The sequence below is a fragment of the Gorilla gorilla genome, chromosome X, assembly GCF_029281585.2.
Source record: "Gorilla gorilla gorilla isolate KB3781 chromosome X, NHGRI_mGorGor1-v2.1_pri, whole genome shotgun sequence".
NCBI classification, from domain to species: domain Eukaryota; kingdom Metazoa; phylum Chordata; class Mammalia; order Primates; family Hominidae; genus Gorilla; species Gorilla gorilla.
Genome location: NC_073247.2, coordinates 37,074,220 through 37,091,814, shown reverse-complemented (window position 1 = coordinate 37,091,814; position 17,595 = coordinate 37,074,220). Strand labels below are relative to the sequence as shown.

The window sequence follows — 17,595 nt, the reverse complement described above, 5'->3', positions numbered from 1 at the left end:
TTTAAGAATCATTATACCTCAATTTTCTAGGTGTTGTATATCTAATATAAATGAAATCAATGGAAATCACATTTTGGCTATAAACCCACATTTTCCTAATATTCTGTTTCAACTGAAAGATATAGAGAGGCTGTTTTTCATCTATGTAGGTGGAGAACAGAGAGCAGAAATCTGACATTTCTAATCTATAATAACACTCTTCTTCATCTAACAAGATTATTAAGAAGAAAACATATATATGTAAGAAGGATGGGTGAAGCTATACTTTCAACTTTAATCAATTAGTTAATAAGAACATTAAATTATTCTCCTTACTTTATTATTCCTTCCCTGTTCCATCCACCCACTTTCTTTACTATAATCATTACAGTAGATCTTTCAGAACGGGACAAAAGGGAGTAAAATAATTGACCATTTCAAGTGCCACGGGAGTCAAACAAGTAGTCTGCAATTCAGAAAAATCTCACTGGGATTAAACATCAATGCTGTTTTGTACTTATGGGTGATTTTCAAGGTACTTATGGGTGATTTTCGAGGCCATATTGAATCATTCTCTGACACTTGCCACAATATATTCATGACTATTTCTCTCTCCCAAACCCACACAACCTTTTAACCTGAATATTTCTTTTTAACCTCCTAGGTCTGTAGATGTGCGTTCTTCTTTTCACTGTTATCTTTTATTTTTCCTCTCTGACACCTATGTGCTCTGAAAGCCCTCCGATCCTACTCCTCTTTATCTTATTTTATAATTAGGCTCTTGAAGTAGACACTTTAAAATATGATATAGTAATACTCCCATCTACAGTTTTCTTTCTCAGATACAGCATCTGTATTACCACACAGGGTTTAATTATTTAATCAGGCCCACATTAATAATAGTTCTTACCTAGGACCAAACTATACTAACGACTCAATACAGATAAAATATTGTCTCTGGGATAGTTCAAAATCGTCAATTTTCCATTTTCTAGTGAATTGTGAAAAATTATACTATTGGATTAACAAATGAATTTTTTAGAGTTTTGGGACTCCTTCCTTTTATGCACTGTTAACTCCACAAATAGAAAAATGCTCACTTGACTACTCCTACTCTCCAGCCAACCATGCTTATTGTTTATTTATAATAAGCAATCTAGATCAGAAGTATGTTTATAAGATAATCAGGTAGAGGTCATTCATCACCCATCCTCTGTTGTCCAGGTAGGAAGGGAATAGGTTACATTCCTATGGTTAATCTTTAGCAGCTAACATAAAGCCTAGAAGATATTTTTGTATTATAACAGTATTATATGTGGAGTGCCAACAGTTTGTTATGCATTGTGCCATAAATAGAGGTTCACTGACAACTTAAGTATGGCCCATTATCTTTACAGAACTCAAATATAGAGAAAATAATATACAAATAAACAATGCAACATGTTTTGGCAAGAGTAAAATTTATGCCAAGTTATTAAGAGAACAAAAATGAGGGATACCTAAATCACACTGAGAGATTCATAACACTACCTTGAAAAGAGGATACCTGAACAGTCTTAAAGGATAATCATAATTTAGCTAAGAATAGAAGGGAGGATAGTCACTTCAGGCTCAGAAGCCAATAAGTGAAGAAAACAATATGTGACTGAAACATATGATTTATATTGTAAATGCTTTATTATAGTGTGAACAAAACGTGTTTTTAAGAGTGTGGTGAGAGAAGAAACCAATGAAGGAGGTAAGGCCTGATTCTAAACTTTTCATTTTTATTTTTGCATTTAGGTGGAACCAGTGAATAATTTCAAGGTCAAAAAGGACGTATCATATCTATGTTTTTAAATATTCCTTTATTATTTTCTATGTAACTATTCTTTAACACTTTCAACAGATACTTAGGGAGAGCCAAGCACTGCCTTATGGCTGACTGTACAATGAGTGAATAGAATAGCATTCCTTCTTTCTTTGATTTTATACATAAATGGACAAGGATAAACAATGAAAAAGTAACAAATATTCATCATTATAAATTATAAAATTTTTGGCAGGCACAGACAGGAATCTCCGAGAATAAAAATACCAAGTGGGAGCTACCTAGGAGAGTTCATGAAGGCCTTTCTGTGGATGTGGCATTCAAACTGACACGTGAAAAAAGGGAGGACACCCATCTTTGGTGAATGCATGAAAGACAGAGAGAACTCCATGAACTTCTAATGAAGGAAATAATCAGGCATATTTAAGAAACATATAGAAGCTAAGGGCAGCATTAGGAGTAAGTTGGAAAGTTTATATAGTAAATCAGGTGAGAAAGAGAAATGAGGGTATTGATAATAAAACTTAACACTTCTTGTACTTACTCGGTTTGAACCACATAAAATTGTTAAGATACAACTATCTGATCTACCAAAATGACAGTTTCATATGGTCGAGCCTATATATTAGATATTACACTGAGCACTTTAATACACAATCTTTTTTAATATTCATGAAAACCATGTAAAGAAGAGACTAATATTTGTATTTTAGCAATGAGAAAATTAAGGCCTATTGAAATTAACTAACTTGGCCATGGATGTTAAGAGACACATGGATGGCAAGAGGATTAATTAGCCAAGTCCCAATAAGGAGCAGGTGACACACCCAAACAAAATGTAGAAAGTATTAAAACAGGGACTATTTACAAAGGCATTGACAGAGTATTTGGAAACAAAAAAGGATAGTGTGGTTACACCAGCCACCAGCTGTAATCATTGTAAGACCTGAAGGGGCAAATGAAGTAAGTGTTCCCAAGAGAAGTAACTATATGGAAAAAATTACCTGACATGAACAGTGGCCTTTGGTAAAGACATGAAGACAATACATGGAGATTCAGTAAGGAGAGAAATTGGCTAATAAATATTCCAAGGTTGATTCCCTACACATCTCCAGTCTTCTTCCTAAGCTTCCTATTAGAACTCATCTAGAAGCCAGATGACAAGAACCCTGTAGATCTAGTCCATAAATGTCCATCTCACAGGGCATAGAGCAAAATAGAGAAGGTGGGGTGGATCTGGCAGGAGTTGGCAAACAGAAGCTATCCAGCATTATATTACAGTATATCTCTTTCTCTAGATCTATTAATATTTGCTTTATAGGTTTCAGTGCTCTGACGCTGGTTGCACATATATATATATATATATTTATAATTGTTATATTCTCTTGCTGAATTGACCCCTTTATCATTTTATAATGACCTACCAAAATGCATTCCAAAATACTGAATCAACCTCAGTATCTATCAATGCATGAATGTATAAAGAAAATGTTGTATATATACACAATGAAATATTATTCAGTCATAAAAAGAATGAAATCCTGGCATTTGTATCAACAGGGATGGAACCAGAGGATGTTACGTTAAGTGAAATAAGCTAGGCACAATAAGACAAATATCATGTTCTTACTCATATATGGGAGCTAAACGAATTGATCCTCATGGAGGTAGTGAATAGACTGGCAGTTATCAGAGGCTGGGAATGGTAGTGGGGAGTAAAAAGGGGTGGGTTAATGGGTACAAAAATACAGTTAGATAAAAGGAATAAGCACTACTTTTTGATAGTACAATAGGTCAACTGTAGTTAACAATAATTTATTTTATATTTCAAAATAGCTAGAAGAGAATATTTGGATTGTTCCCAACACAAAGAAATGATAAGTGTTTGGGGTAATGGATATTTCAATTACCCACAATTTAACAGTTATGCATTGTATGCGTATCAAAAAATCACATGTGCCCCATAAATATGTTCAACTACTATACATTCAGAAAAATTAAAAATAAAAAGTAGATATCTTGCATTACCATGGAGTCACATATTAAATTGAGCTCATGATAAAATGCACAATGAAATGGCTTGCTTGGTGGTCTGAAGAAAAATAGTCAAAGTACAGATTGTAAGGTTGAACAATTTAAAAAATAAATAGAGGAGCAATCTGCTGAAATTTGTAGAGGGTGAGACAAAAGGAGGAATGTAGGATGAGTCCAAAGCCTTCAGCTGAGGTGACTGGGCAGATAGTGACGGCTTTAACTGAAATAAGGACAAATGAAACAAGAGGGTTGGGCGTGATGGCTCACCCCTGTAATCCCAGCATTTTGAGAGGCTGAGGCAGGTGGATCACCTGAGGTCAGGAATTTGAGACCAGCCTGGCCAACATGGTGAAACCCTGTCTCTACTAGAAATACAAAAATTAGCCGGGCATGGTGGAGTGCGCCTGTGGTCCCAGCTACTTGGGAGGCTGAGGCAGGAGAATTGCTTGAACCCGGGAGGCGGAAGTTGCAGTGAGCGAAGATCACGCCACTGCACTCCAACCTAGGCAATAGAGACTCCATCTGAAAAAAAAAAAAAAAGAAAAAAGAAAGAAAGAAGGCACAAAAATTCAATTTGAAAAATGCTCAATTGCAGTGTGTATGGATAGTGCAATCTAATGGAGAGATGAATAGATAGATAAAATTTTGGAGATAGTCCTTAATTAGGGTTAAAGTCTGTAAATCATTAGCATGAAGTTTTGGTGATTGAGGTTTGGGATTTTATTAAAGTTCTCCATGATAAATATATAGAAACAAACGGATAAAGAGTAAAAACAAATAACTAGGCTATACTCATTCTTAAGGGGTAAATTAAGGAAGAGAATCCACCAAAAATCTTTGTTCAAGTAAACATTATTTTAAAAATAGGATAAAATAGTATTGTAAAAAAGGGGAGAGAAGATAATTGTTGAATGATGGTTCACTTTTCTTCTAATTCTAGAAAAATTTCAGGTAATGTCTATCGTAAAGAGGATCAGTTAAAATAATGTATATGCATCTAACACAAATGCTTAGCTGTAACTTGCATGCTCTTTGATCCTGCTACCCTATCAGTTAGGTGGAAAGTTTAGGTCAACCAGTGGAAATGAATTCAGGAACCAAGTATGCATACTGAGAAGGGGACTCACTACATCATGGGTGAGATCAACCAGTGAGAGTACCAAAGCTAAAAGTCTATGGGTTGGCTGTGGACAGGACTTGTAAAGGAAGAGCATCCACATAGAATTCAATAAGAAAACCTGAATTATTTGAAGATATATTTATAAATTTCTCAAACATTTTTATAGTGGAAGTTATATATTCTCTTAATTTTCCTTATGAAAGGATAAAGAGTAAACGGGCAGATGAGCTAGATTTTAGACTATAAGTTTCCTACTAACTCATGAGAGTTCATGTCTTGTTAGGTAATATTTAACTTTCTATTGATTAAACAGAAGTACCATGTTTAAAATTGATATAACATAAAACATCTCAGGTACCCCATAAATATATACACTTACTATGTACCCACAAAATTTTTTAAAATATTAAATGGTATAACAAAGGCGAACTTAAAATAGGGACACTTTCTAAGGAAACTGGTTTGAATTTATTTGATGAAAGACAAAAAAAAATAATAAAATGCGATCGTTATGGTTTCTTTACTTAGGATATGATAAAAATTCAAACACATGAGTATTTTTATATATTAAGAGTATCACTTACCAAGATCACAGAGTGTAATCTCTAATGCTTACTATTGCTGATGAGCAACACTATTACTTTTTTTTCCAATTAGCTGGAGAGCATTATAAAACCGTTAGCAGAGTGGCCGATTTTAGACTACAAGGTTCTGGCCAAACTAATATATATTCAGAAGCACTAAAAATAATTTCTTAAAATAGACATATTTGGTTCCCATATAGAAAAGAATTTATTTGTTACATTCCAACAAAACTCTCTACAGTTCAAAGATAAAATTAAGACTTTCCTCTATTATCAAAGACTATTAATTGGCCATTATACTGAATTCTCAGGAAGTTGTTTTAAAAAATAATTTCTTGAAAAAATATATTTCATTTCCAAGATGAGTTTCTCATTTTCATATTTCTAAATGCAATCATGCTTGTCTTTTTATTAGCCTTTTATAGGAGAGGTATAACCATACTAAGATACAAATATGAATGACCATTTCCATTCCATTTATAATAGTTCTCCCCCAGGGTAATAAAGCACATGGGATGCTTTTTTTGAACCAAAAGATAATAATAATTTTGGCCAGGCATGGTGGCTCACGCCTGTAATCCCAGTACTTTGGGAGGCTGAGGCGGGCGGATCACAAGGTCAGGAGTTTGAGACCAGCCTGGCCAATATGGTGAAACCCCATCTCTACTAAAAATACAAAAATTAGCCAGGCGTGGTGATGTGCACCTGTATTCCCAGCTACTCAGGAAGCTGAGGCAGAAGAATCGCTTGAACCCGGGAGGCGGAGGTTGCAGTGAGCCAAGATCGTGCCACTGCACTCCAGCCTGGGCGACAAAGCGAAACTCCGTCTCAAAAAAAAACAAAAACAAAAACAAAAAAAAAAACAAAAAAAGAATAATTTTGAACGAAAATCACAAGATATAGCTTGGTTCACTATAATATTCAAACTCTTTATGGTTAAATAGACATCTGCCACTAGATAATTAACTGATAGTATAATTAATATCAATACTTAGAAAATCATAAAAATAATTCATACTTTAGCTGAGATCCATTTTTATTAATGTAGGGTATTGTACATTATATCATTGTTCAATTAATATTTGTTCCCTCCCCTTCCTCTACCTCTAAGGGAGGAGTATACTTCCCTGTCCATTGATTTTGGGCATGCCCAGATGACTTGTTTTGGACAATGGAAAGTAGGCAGAAATGGCAGTGTGTGAGTTTCAAATTAAGAACTAAAGAGGCCTCATAAATTTCTTCCTACCAATCTGGTAGTTTATGACTACAACCATGAGAAAAAATATTGCCTAGATAGCCACTGCCCCTTTATCCTAGGCTCAGAATAAGACCCATGGAGAAAACCTGAATTTGACTTAGAGCCTGAAGCAGACAGAGGCCTCCAAATGTACTACAGACATGCAAGCAGCTTGAAACAAAACGGTACAGGCCAATATTTAGATATAAGGCTGAGAAATAATGTGCTATTGCAAGCCACTGAGTTTTGAGGTATTTTGTTATGGGGCATTATTGTAGAAATTGCTGGCAGATTAATGGGAAAAATAATTTATAATTGTTCTTTACAATACAGCATGATTTAATGAAATTCTACTATAGATTGAGTAAAAAAATGGTAAATTTTGAAGGATATTTTTAAGAGAACACTTTTCCCATTATACACAGATAGTGTGACACAACTGCTAGATAATAAGCTAAATGCAAAGTACTTGTTTGTATGTCTTATTTCTCAATTACAGCTTTAGCAAAGTCTGTTAGGGCATCCTATATATGTAAAAATTGTGCCAACTATATAAAAAAGCAGGACACATTTTTACTAGTATAAAGTGCCCTACTTCTTCATAAGGCAGCACTGAGACTGAATTTGAAAGCTTGTCCTTGAGTACTTTTTAGCTCTTTATTGTTCCCTTTTAAGATGATGTATTAGGTTTTTATTGCTGCTGTAACATCCCTACAAACTTACTGGCTTAAAGCAACACAAATTTATTATCTTACACTTATGTACTTCCGAAGTCTTAAACATGTTCTACTGGGCTTAAATCAAGATGTCAGCAGGGCTGCATTTCTATCTAGAAGCTCTAGGGGAAATCAATTTCCTTGCCTTTTTCAGCTTCTGGAGGCCACCCACATTCCTTGGCTTATGGCCTTCTTACTCCATTTTCAAAGACAGAACTAATAGGCCAAGTCTATCCCATGCTACCCTCTGGCTCTTTCTCCTCTGCTTCCCTCTTCTATCTAAAATAATCCTTGTGATTACATTGAACCCACAGAGATAATCCAAGATAATTTCCTCCATGTCAAGGTCAGTTGATAAGCAACCTTAATTCTATTTGCAAACTTAATTTTCCTTTATAGTGTAATTTAACATACTCACAGGTTCTGGAGACAAGAATGTGGATGTCTTTGTGAGTTTATTAGTTTGCCTACCTCAGATGGTATCATTGGAAGTTGATTTTGCTAATAGTGATATTAAGACAAGATGTTATCATATACATATACAAACATATTGCTATAGCAAATTTATTTTATATCGTGAACTCAACAATAAGCTTTCCAGTATTGCATTATCTGTTTTCAAGCTGCATACATTTTGGGCAAGACATCAAAGCTCCCTAACCTTTATTTTTCTCATCTGTATAATTGGGGGTAATAGTATAATCAACATCACTATTTTGTTGTGATGATTAAATGTAATAACAATACATACAATCTGAGCAAGTGTCTGATGCCTACTGTTTAATAAATATCTATTTTAATTACTATACTAAAATAATTGTGGCTATTTTATATAGCTGTAGATTAGACATTATGTCTAGGTATAATAATCAGTTTGTTCGTTGATATTATATTGAATACTGTCTCTGGAATGGGAAATTCAAATTATGTATCTGGATGTATAAGAAGAGCATATGAGCCAAGAAATGAGCCCATAATGTTTACACTCAGAATTTACATTTATCTGAATCATCGTAGGGTCAAATCTGAATGCAAATTTATTTACTACTAACAGTGCTGCTTTCCAATAACATTTCTCACCAGCTAAATCTCAAAATAGATATCTCATATTAAAGTGTTGAGACACCAAAACCACATTTTATCGATTTAAAAACAAATACAAATGAGATTTTTGAGGTTCTGATATTGCTTGATAATAATAGCTCATTTCTTACAGAAGAACTAATTGAAATTCAATTCCAAATTAAACTATAATTATATCTACGGCATTATTAAGGTATCAGTCATGGTTAATGATGACTTTCTTGAGAAAAAATTCCTGCCATTTTCATAACCTGTGTGATACACAGAGATTACTTGCAGTAGACACAGAGGCTTGAATAAAATTTACTCTCCACAGCAGCATAGAATTTGAAAGTTAGGTGACACTATAAAGTGTTTTTATTTTGTTGTTTTTTAAATCAAACTTTAAATAGAGTAAATCCTCTAGCCTTAGGCATTTGAGGATTCTGTTGAGTATTTTACAAAATTCTTATAAGAAATATCTGTCTTAGGCAATTTGTGTTTGAAAGTAAAGAGAATGGTATCAAATGGTATTATAATTTTGCTACCCTGAAAATGTATAAAATAAACTTTGCAAATATTTTTAAAGGCCATTAAGAAGTACAAGATGTTAGAAGAATAGCTACAAAAACTCTTTAGACCAAAATGATTATTGCTTCACTTGAAATCATTTTTGTGTGTATTATTAATAAGCAGATCAAATATAACAATACATCTGTTAAAATATAAATTGTCACTGTAATATTATAATTATTACCATATTAGTACATTGATGATATTTTCGTGGATATACACCCAAGGAAATAGGTAAACAGAAAAATAAAGGAAAAGAAAAATATGTAAGCAGGCAGATGGGTAGTAACTGATTTATTAGAATGATTAGATCATAGAACTCTTTCCCTACTGAGCTCACTGGCAGAATGTTATGGTTCAGACAGAAGACTGGAAGAATCCTTTGGGGAATTAACCAGCTCAAAAAGGAAAACCTAAAGATACTCTCACCATGATTTCCCTGAGAACTCCTTATTCAGATTGATCTAAAATAAAGCTTACATTTATTAAGCTTCTCCCCCACACTCAAAGTTTTAGTCTCCCAATTATAAGATAGGTAGATGCCAAGGTATTCCCAGAAAGTTTCTGGCATAGAATATGATAAATGAGGAAAAAAAGATAAAGAGGAGGAAGACAAAAAGTAATAAAAACACAAACAACAAAGAACAAAAAAAGAAAAAAGTATAACTTGGAGGGGTAGCCACTCACTATACAGGGAGAAGAAAACTTCAATACCTACAGAGAGATAAGAGAAAATATTGCACCTATGACATCAAACCAGAATGTTATTAAAAAGAAAGAAATGTTCAGAAAACAATAAGAGTGTTTAAGTTATTATTTCCCAGCTCCAGGCCTGTCCTTGTATAATCTGCTCTGTGATGTTGAAACAGAGACTTTGCAAACCCCATTTCTGTTTTGCCAGCTGCTCCCTGTTAGGCTTCATTACAAGGAGGATGAGAGGGCAACTGTGAGGTTGGAGCAAGGACAAATGGTTTACTTGTTCCTTTTTGCTTTTCCACAATACTTCTACACCCTAGCAGCAGCTCTTTCTTCTAATAGCAGCAGTCAAATCTAGTTTGCAGTTTTTTTTGCAACACTGGCAAAACTAGCTTCACCATGTCCTGCCCCATCAGAAACGTCAGTACTAGTCCACCGACATCCCCTCCTCGAATTTGAAAGTTAGGTGATACTGAATTTGAAAGTACAGTGAAAGCTTCATTCACAGGTCAATAGGGGCTCTCCTCTGAACTCAGAGAGACCCACAGCAACTGAGTACTTCTCAGAAATCAGAGCAGACCCCTCTTGTATATTTCCAGATTTTAGTTCAACATCTTGTGTTTATTCCTTTAGTCCTAAGATTGGTAGCCCCTTCTTATAGCTGCTAACTTTATGAGTTTTCTTTTTACTCTTTCAGTTACCTAGTCAACAATCTTATAGGTAGTTAACAATTTTTTCTATTAAGTTGCCTTTATTCACAAAAGGGGCATAATTTCTGTCTCCCCAAATGATGTCTCCCCTGACACAGCATAATAGGAAAAATAAAAATAGCAGTGGATGGGTTGGAACATAAAATCAGGCAAATCTCCAAGACTAGGGCAAAAAACAAAAGAAAACAAAAGTAGAAAATTAGCACACTGTTCCAGGAAGCCTAATGGCTGAATAATAAGCATCTTAAAAAGGGAAAACGGAGAAAATGCTTGAGGGGAAATAAGCAAATACTTTAAGAAAATTCCCAGAATTAGAACACATGAATTTTCAGTTTGAAAGTATCCATTGACTATCCAGCAGACTTGATGAAAACACATTCATTCCAAATAAGGTCATTGTAAAATTTCAGAACAGTGGAGACAAAAAAAAGTTTCTATGAGATTCCTGAAAGGAAAAATGAATATCACATACAAAGAATCTGTAATCAGAATGGCTTTGCACATCTCGATAGTAACACAGTAACAACAACAACAACAGAAGACATCAGAGCAATGTGTTAAAAACGTAGTATAACTATGAATAAAGCATGTGAGAGGAAAATAAAAATATTTTCAGACAATCAAATATCTCAAAAATATACTTCCCATGCACTTTTTTTTACAGTAATTAACCAAAGGATACCCTCTAATAACATAAGCCAATAAGTGAGGAAAGAGGAAGAAATAGCAACATTATATAGGAAAATTTTAAAGAAAACTTACAAGATCATGATTATGAGAGGGTACCAGGTAACAAGTGTGCAGCAGGCATAAATAGCACTAGTCCAGATGAATGCATGATGTTTATTCAATATCGATTTAACCAAAATTTTCATAACAATAGCAGGCATTGGAAAGAGGAAAAACATAGAACTGGCATCATGAAAGAGTTCATCTATAACTTACCAGAAGATGAAGTCAATCAGTGTAGTAACTGTAAGCACTCTTCATGTGTTATGTGTGCATATTTATCTACAGTTTTTAGGAGAGATGGATTTAAAACTGATTCATCACCACACTTCTGCTAAAACTTGAAGTTTGATAATAATTAACATTTATAAATCAAAATAGCTATATTTACATATTATATAAAACTATGGAGATATATAAATGCCAAATTAAGCAACTGAAAGATTCAAAAGTATTTGCCCCCAGGATAGAAAAGTAAGACTGGGGAATGATGGGACAGTATCACTGTATTTTTATTTTAAGCTTGGTATTGCATTTAATTTGTCAAACTACACCTGTCAATTATAAAATAAAGTTACTTTAAAATTAACAATACCAAACTTATTGATCTAGTTGATTTATTTTATTACCCTGTAATATATTTTAGGTATCTCTGAGCAAAAGGTATCGGCCTTTTCTACAGGTTTTCAAATGTTCATGTGAAAAAAATAATTACTACCAAGATACTTTATCTGCATGAAGACAAACAGAAATTTCCAAATGTCCAAAACAACAACAACACTAGTACATTTGCTGTATATTATCTGATGCAAAGTGTTCATGCAATAAAGGTTCAAATGAATGAACAAGTAATGCTACTCTTTATTCACAGCCTTTACTAAAGATACAGAATACTTATGGTTTGATCATTGATTACGATTCAGTTCTACATGCCTTGAGAAAGTAGAAATAATGTGTATTGAGTGCCTAGCTACCAAACAATGCTTATGTAGTAAGATTCATTGCATTTAAACATGCATATTTATGAGGGCATGAAAAAGACACATTAAGATTCATTAATTTACTCATTTTTCAGAGAGCATGCATTAAGTACCTTAGCAGACATTATTCTAAGATGAAAGGATGAAAAGGAAAGTAGGTCACAGTCCCTGCCTTCCAATGATTCATGGTATGTTTTTGAGCAACGAATAACTACACGACATTTTCTTTTACTTATACAAAATGATTCCATTATCCTTACTTCACATGTGACAAAATACACAGAGATTTAATAACCTGTCAACAGTCAAATAATTTTTAAGTGACAACGTGAGGATTTAAACTTAAATTTACCTTACTCCAAAATTTGCTTTCAGCTACTGCAGATTACCTGTATTGTCCTCAGAAATAATTGTTTCAAAGACATCAATTGTTAGGAAATGTTCTAAGGTTAACTCTATGTTACCATTTAACATTATCAACAAGGTTAATACAATTAAGTACATATGCATAGGTCTGATCTTTCTAGAAATCTAACACTGGTTGTTTTTTGCATGTTTCTATGAAGAAAAATGCCATTAATGCCAACAGTTAGAGCCTACCACAATTCTTGTACCCTTCATATTAGAAACACCATTAAGCAAAATTTCCATTTTCTAACTATTCTAACTACTCTATTCTAGAGTAGCTTAAATTGTAGAACTTAAAAACGTATTTGAGGTATGATACAACTATAATTTTTTTTCCTTTCTTACCTGAGGTTGTATTATGGAAGCACATGCTGGTTGTAAACACTTCCAACAATGCAGAAATGAGCAAGATGAAAGTGGAACTTGCTGTGGACACGGCCACAGGACCACGCTTTTGTTCCTGTTGGGATGCCTGGGTCGGTTTCACAGGTCGCCTCGCAGTCCTGCAGGCTGAACCCGTCTGTCTGGGCGCCCCGCGCTGCCTGCCTCCTGGGCACTCTGGGGCGACATGGATGGATGCCCGCTTGTCTACGGTTCGGTGCGTGCAGTCAGGAGTCTGCACCAAGAACGGTCCATCAATGAGGGAGAGTCCTCCCTGGGAGGGGCTTCCGTGCCTCCCATTCTGGGCACTTCCAGACTTTCTGCAGGAAGTGCTGTCCTTGAGTCATTCTGTTTTGTCCTGAGGCTGCTGCGAGGAGGGGGACAGGTGAACACATGCTGGAGGGTGGGGACATGCGGGACGGCTTCAGTCCAGGCACAGCCGCAGGTCCCCCGCTGCCCCGCTTTCCCTGGCCCGAGAAAGCAGCCCCTAGCAGGCTGCGGGCACAGTCCCGGCTCACGCACAGCCTAGAGCACACTGCAGGGCCCGAGCATCCCCGCCTTAATTTTCACCTTTGTTCCCTCCTGCTTTCCAGCTTTGGAGTCCTTGTTAAGAGGGACTCGAACCACAAGGTTATAAACACGACACCTGCATTCCCTTCCAATCCTTCATGGTTTTCTTTTTTACACACAAATCTTACAACCTTTACTTTTTCCAAGTGGAAAACCAGTTTTTCCAACACTTTAAAAAACAAATATCCTTTTATCATATGCTGAAAGCCCTACCCATAACAAGCCCACTTCTGCGTTTGACTCTGTTCACTGACCCTTCATTTACTTCCTAAACCGACCCTTTTGGTAACTTTCAGTGAAGAGGTGGCTTTAATAAATATATTCTCCAGAAATCTCCAGAACCTTTGCGTGGGTCAGGGTGAGAGGTGCCGCCACGATGTAAACAGAACAGCTGAGTCCTCCGGGTAGGCGCCTGGTGTTAGCTGCACAGACCGCGTGTGTGGGAGGCATGGAGTCAGAGGCGCTGCCTCAAAATGCATCCCCCCGGTCTCCAGAAGAACACACAGGCCCCAGGGCCCCCTGGACAGGGCTGGTCGCAGCGTATGCACGCCACTTCCTGGGCTTGGGGAGTGGTACGCCGGCGGCGGAGGATGCCCGTAGCAGGAAGCCCACGCAGAGGCTAGGGCCTCTTGTTCCACTTGGCAGAGACCCCAGAAGGAGCCAGGGGGCAGCAACAGAGCCTGGGGCCTGGGCAGGGGTCCCCAAGGGCATAGCAGCTGCAGGCCATTGGCAAGGCCAGAAGACGGTGAGTGGAAAGCCGGGGGCGCGTGGAGAGACCCCGAGAAGGGGCTGTGCAGCTGGGAGTCCTGCATTTGCCGGCTCCAGAGGGCCCAGGTACTGGTGGTGCCGGAAGACGCCCTCCAAGGCGTCGACCTGCCCCGTGGTGAAGGCAGCCACTGTCCTCTCCGGCGCAGGCCGATTTGAGGACCTAGCCTCCTTGATGCTGACCGCCTGACGGGGCTCCGGGTGCCGGATGTCTGGCCCGGGCCAGGGAGGCTCCCAGGGGAGACGTCGGCAGGCCTGGAGGTGTAGGTCGGCCCCGAGCAGCTGCTCTGAGAGAATCAATCCATGGAGCCAAACCTGGAGGGCTGCTGCCGGCCACAAGGTGGGGAGGAGGCGAGACGCATGGCGGTCAGGTGGGCCTTAGGGAAGGCCGGGCGGGGCTGGCCAGGCGCAGGATCCACCACAGCTATAAATTTTATTAGTGAAAAAGTAAACAAGGTGTAGAGACATTAAGTGACTAATGAAAGATCAGAGCTACTGTGAGAACAGTTTGGGGATTGAATCCACGCTTGCTAACACCCACTGCTGACTCCAGAGAGTGTGAAAAGAAATATTGAAGAATCACTGCCTAGACTGTTTTCAATATATTACTTGCTGGTTTTTATTTCCTAATGATTCTCTTATGAAGCCTTTTTCAAAATGACTGGCAAAAGCCAAAAAATATTCCATTAAAAATAGGTGAGTTTTGATAAATAGGAAAATAGTAGACATTCTAGAAAAGTAAGATGAGTAAAAGTGGATTCTTTTTACAGTTGAATAAACTATGAATACTATGCAGCACTAAGAAACAATTAATTAGTTGCATATAGAGTCTAAGAATACATTTTAAAAAGGCCTTATTAGGCTGGGCACGATTGCTCACCCCTGTCATCCCAGCATTTTGGGAGGCCAAGGCGGGAGAATCACTTGAATCCAGGAGTTCAAGACCAGCCTGGGCAACATGGCAAAAACCCTGTCTGCACAAAAAATACAAAAAAAAGCCATGCATGGTGGCGCATGCCTTTGGTCCCAGCTACTCTAGAGGCTAAGGTAGGAGGATTGCTTGAACCCAGGAGGTGGAGGTTGCAATGAGCCGAGATCATGCCACTGCACTTCAGTCTGGGTGACAGAGCAAGACCCTGTCTCAAAAAAAAGGGGGGGTGTTATTGAAAAAAAAAAGTGAAGAAACACAAGAACTATAGCAGAATATTATTCGTTAATATTAAAACAAATAATATATTTGTCAAGGATACAAACATGTATTAGGATATAACACAGTATAGTAAGTACCATGGTGGTAATATATGGTGGGGAGGAAGTGAGTGTGGACATTGAGACAAATGAGCAAACATAAAATAGTATTTTAAAAATTAAATAAAACAAGAATGGAGCCTTGCATAGCCTGCTAATATGAGAAATAGGAGTAATTGAGCTCTCTGCACCTGAGATCCAAAAAGCAAATAAAATATATTATTGTTGACATTCTTTAATAAAATCAACTTATTTTAAAATAAGTAATTACAAATATGAGTGATAAATACAATCCTGCCCAACTTATAAATAGAATAAATCTTTAATTTTTGGAATTTAGTTACATTTATGAAAATGATTTTATAAGACTTCTTTTATTTATTTTCATTTTAAGTTCCAGGGGATACATGTGCAGGATGTGCAGGTTTGTTACATAGGTAAACGTGTGCCATGATGGTTTGCTGCACTCATAACCTAGGTATTAAGCCCAGCATACATTAGCTATTTTTCCTAATGCTCTTCCTCCCCCCATCCCACTTCCAGACAGGCCCCAGTGTGTGTTGTTCCTCTCCCTGTGTCCACGTGTTCACATTGTTCAGCTCCCACTTATAAGTGAGAACATGCGGTGTTTGGTTTCCTGTTCCTGCATTAGTTTGCTGAGGATAATGGCAAAGGACATGATATTGTTCCTTTTTTATGGCTGCATAGTATTTCACGGTGTATGTGTACAACATTTTCTTTATCCAGTCTATGATTTATGGGCATTTGGGTTGATTCCATGTCTTTGCTATTGTGAATAAGGCTGCAATGAACACACATGTGTATGTATCTTTGTAATAGAATGATTTATATTCCTTTGAGTATATACCCCATAATGGGATTGCTGGGTCAAATGGCATTTCTGGTTCTAGATCTTTGCGGAATCATCACACCATCTTCCACAATGGTTGAACTAATTTACATACCCACCAACAGTATAAAAACATTCCTATTTCTCTACAAGCTCACCAGCATCTGTTGTTTCTTGACATTTTGATAATCGTCATTCTGACTGGTGTGAGATGGTATCTCATTGTGGTGTTGATTTGCATTTCTCTAATGATCAGTGATGTTGAGCTTTTTTTCATATGTTTGTTGGCCACATTAATGTCTTCTTTTGAGAAGTGTCTGTTCGTGTCCTTTGCCCACTTTTTAATGGGGTTGTTTTTTTCTTGTAAATTTAAGTTCTTTGTAGATTCTGGATATAAGACCTTTGTCAGATGAATAGATTCCAAAAATTTTCTCCCACTCTGTAGGTTGCCTGCTTACTCTGATGAGAGTTTCTTTTGCTGTGCAGAAGCTCTTTAGTTTAATTAGATCCAATTTGTCAGTTTTTGCTTTCTGACACACAGACAAATGGAACAGAAAAGAGACTTCCAAGGAAGTCTAAAGGACCCAGCTAATTTAGCTTCCTAAAAATTTAGAACAGTTGCTAAATATCCTTCAGCAAGAATATCTGGTTCTTTCTCAAATATTTATTTTTAATATTTTTATGACGTGATTAATTATATCACTAATTTTTAACTTATACTTCCTGTGCTGCCATCACTTATTCCAAAGTGTCAATAAAGGAAACACACATTATTAAATATATTGCATTCTATAACACTTTAATATTTCATAAAACTTAAGAGTATTTATGCAAATGAAGATAATATTGCTTATAAATGATGCTTTATATTGCAAGAAATACCAGTTTCTATGTACCTGTACATCATACATTAGCTATAAGATAAATAGAAATCAATGATTTAAGTTTGGTAGAACAGCTTTCACATAAACATATAAGTTCCTAATGATAACATGGGAACTAAAATTAAAATAATCTTCAATATTTAGATACTTTGGTTAAGTTTTGACAAGACAGTTGTCTCAATATTCAATGTAGCTCTGGCAAGCCCTATATCAAATAGTGGTTTTATCTATTGCCTTGGTTTTGGCCACATATTACAGA

At 36.5% G+C, this 17,595-nt stretch overlaps 1 pseudogene; it reads right to left on the bottom strand.

Moving 5' to 3' along the window:
* Positions 1-13,942: 13,942 nt before the first annotated feature.
* Positions 13,943-14,716, bottom strand: LOC101150611 (homeobox protein VENTX-like; annotated as a pseudogene).
* Positions 14,717-17,595: the final 2,879 nt, after the last annotated feature.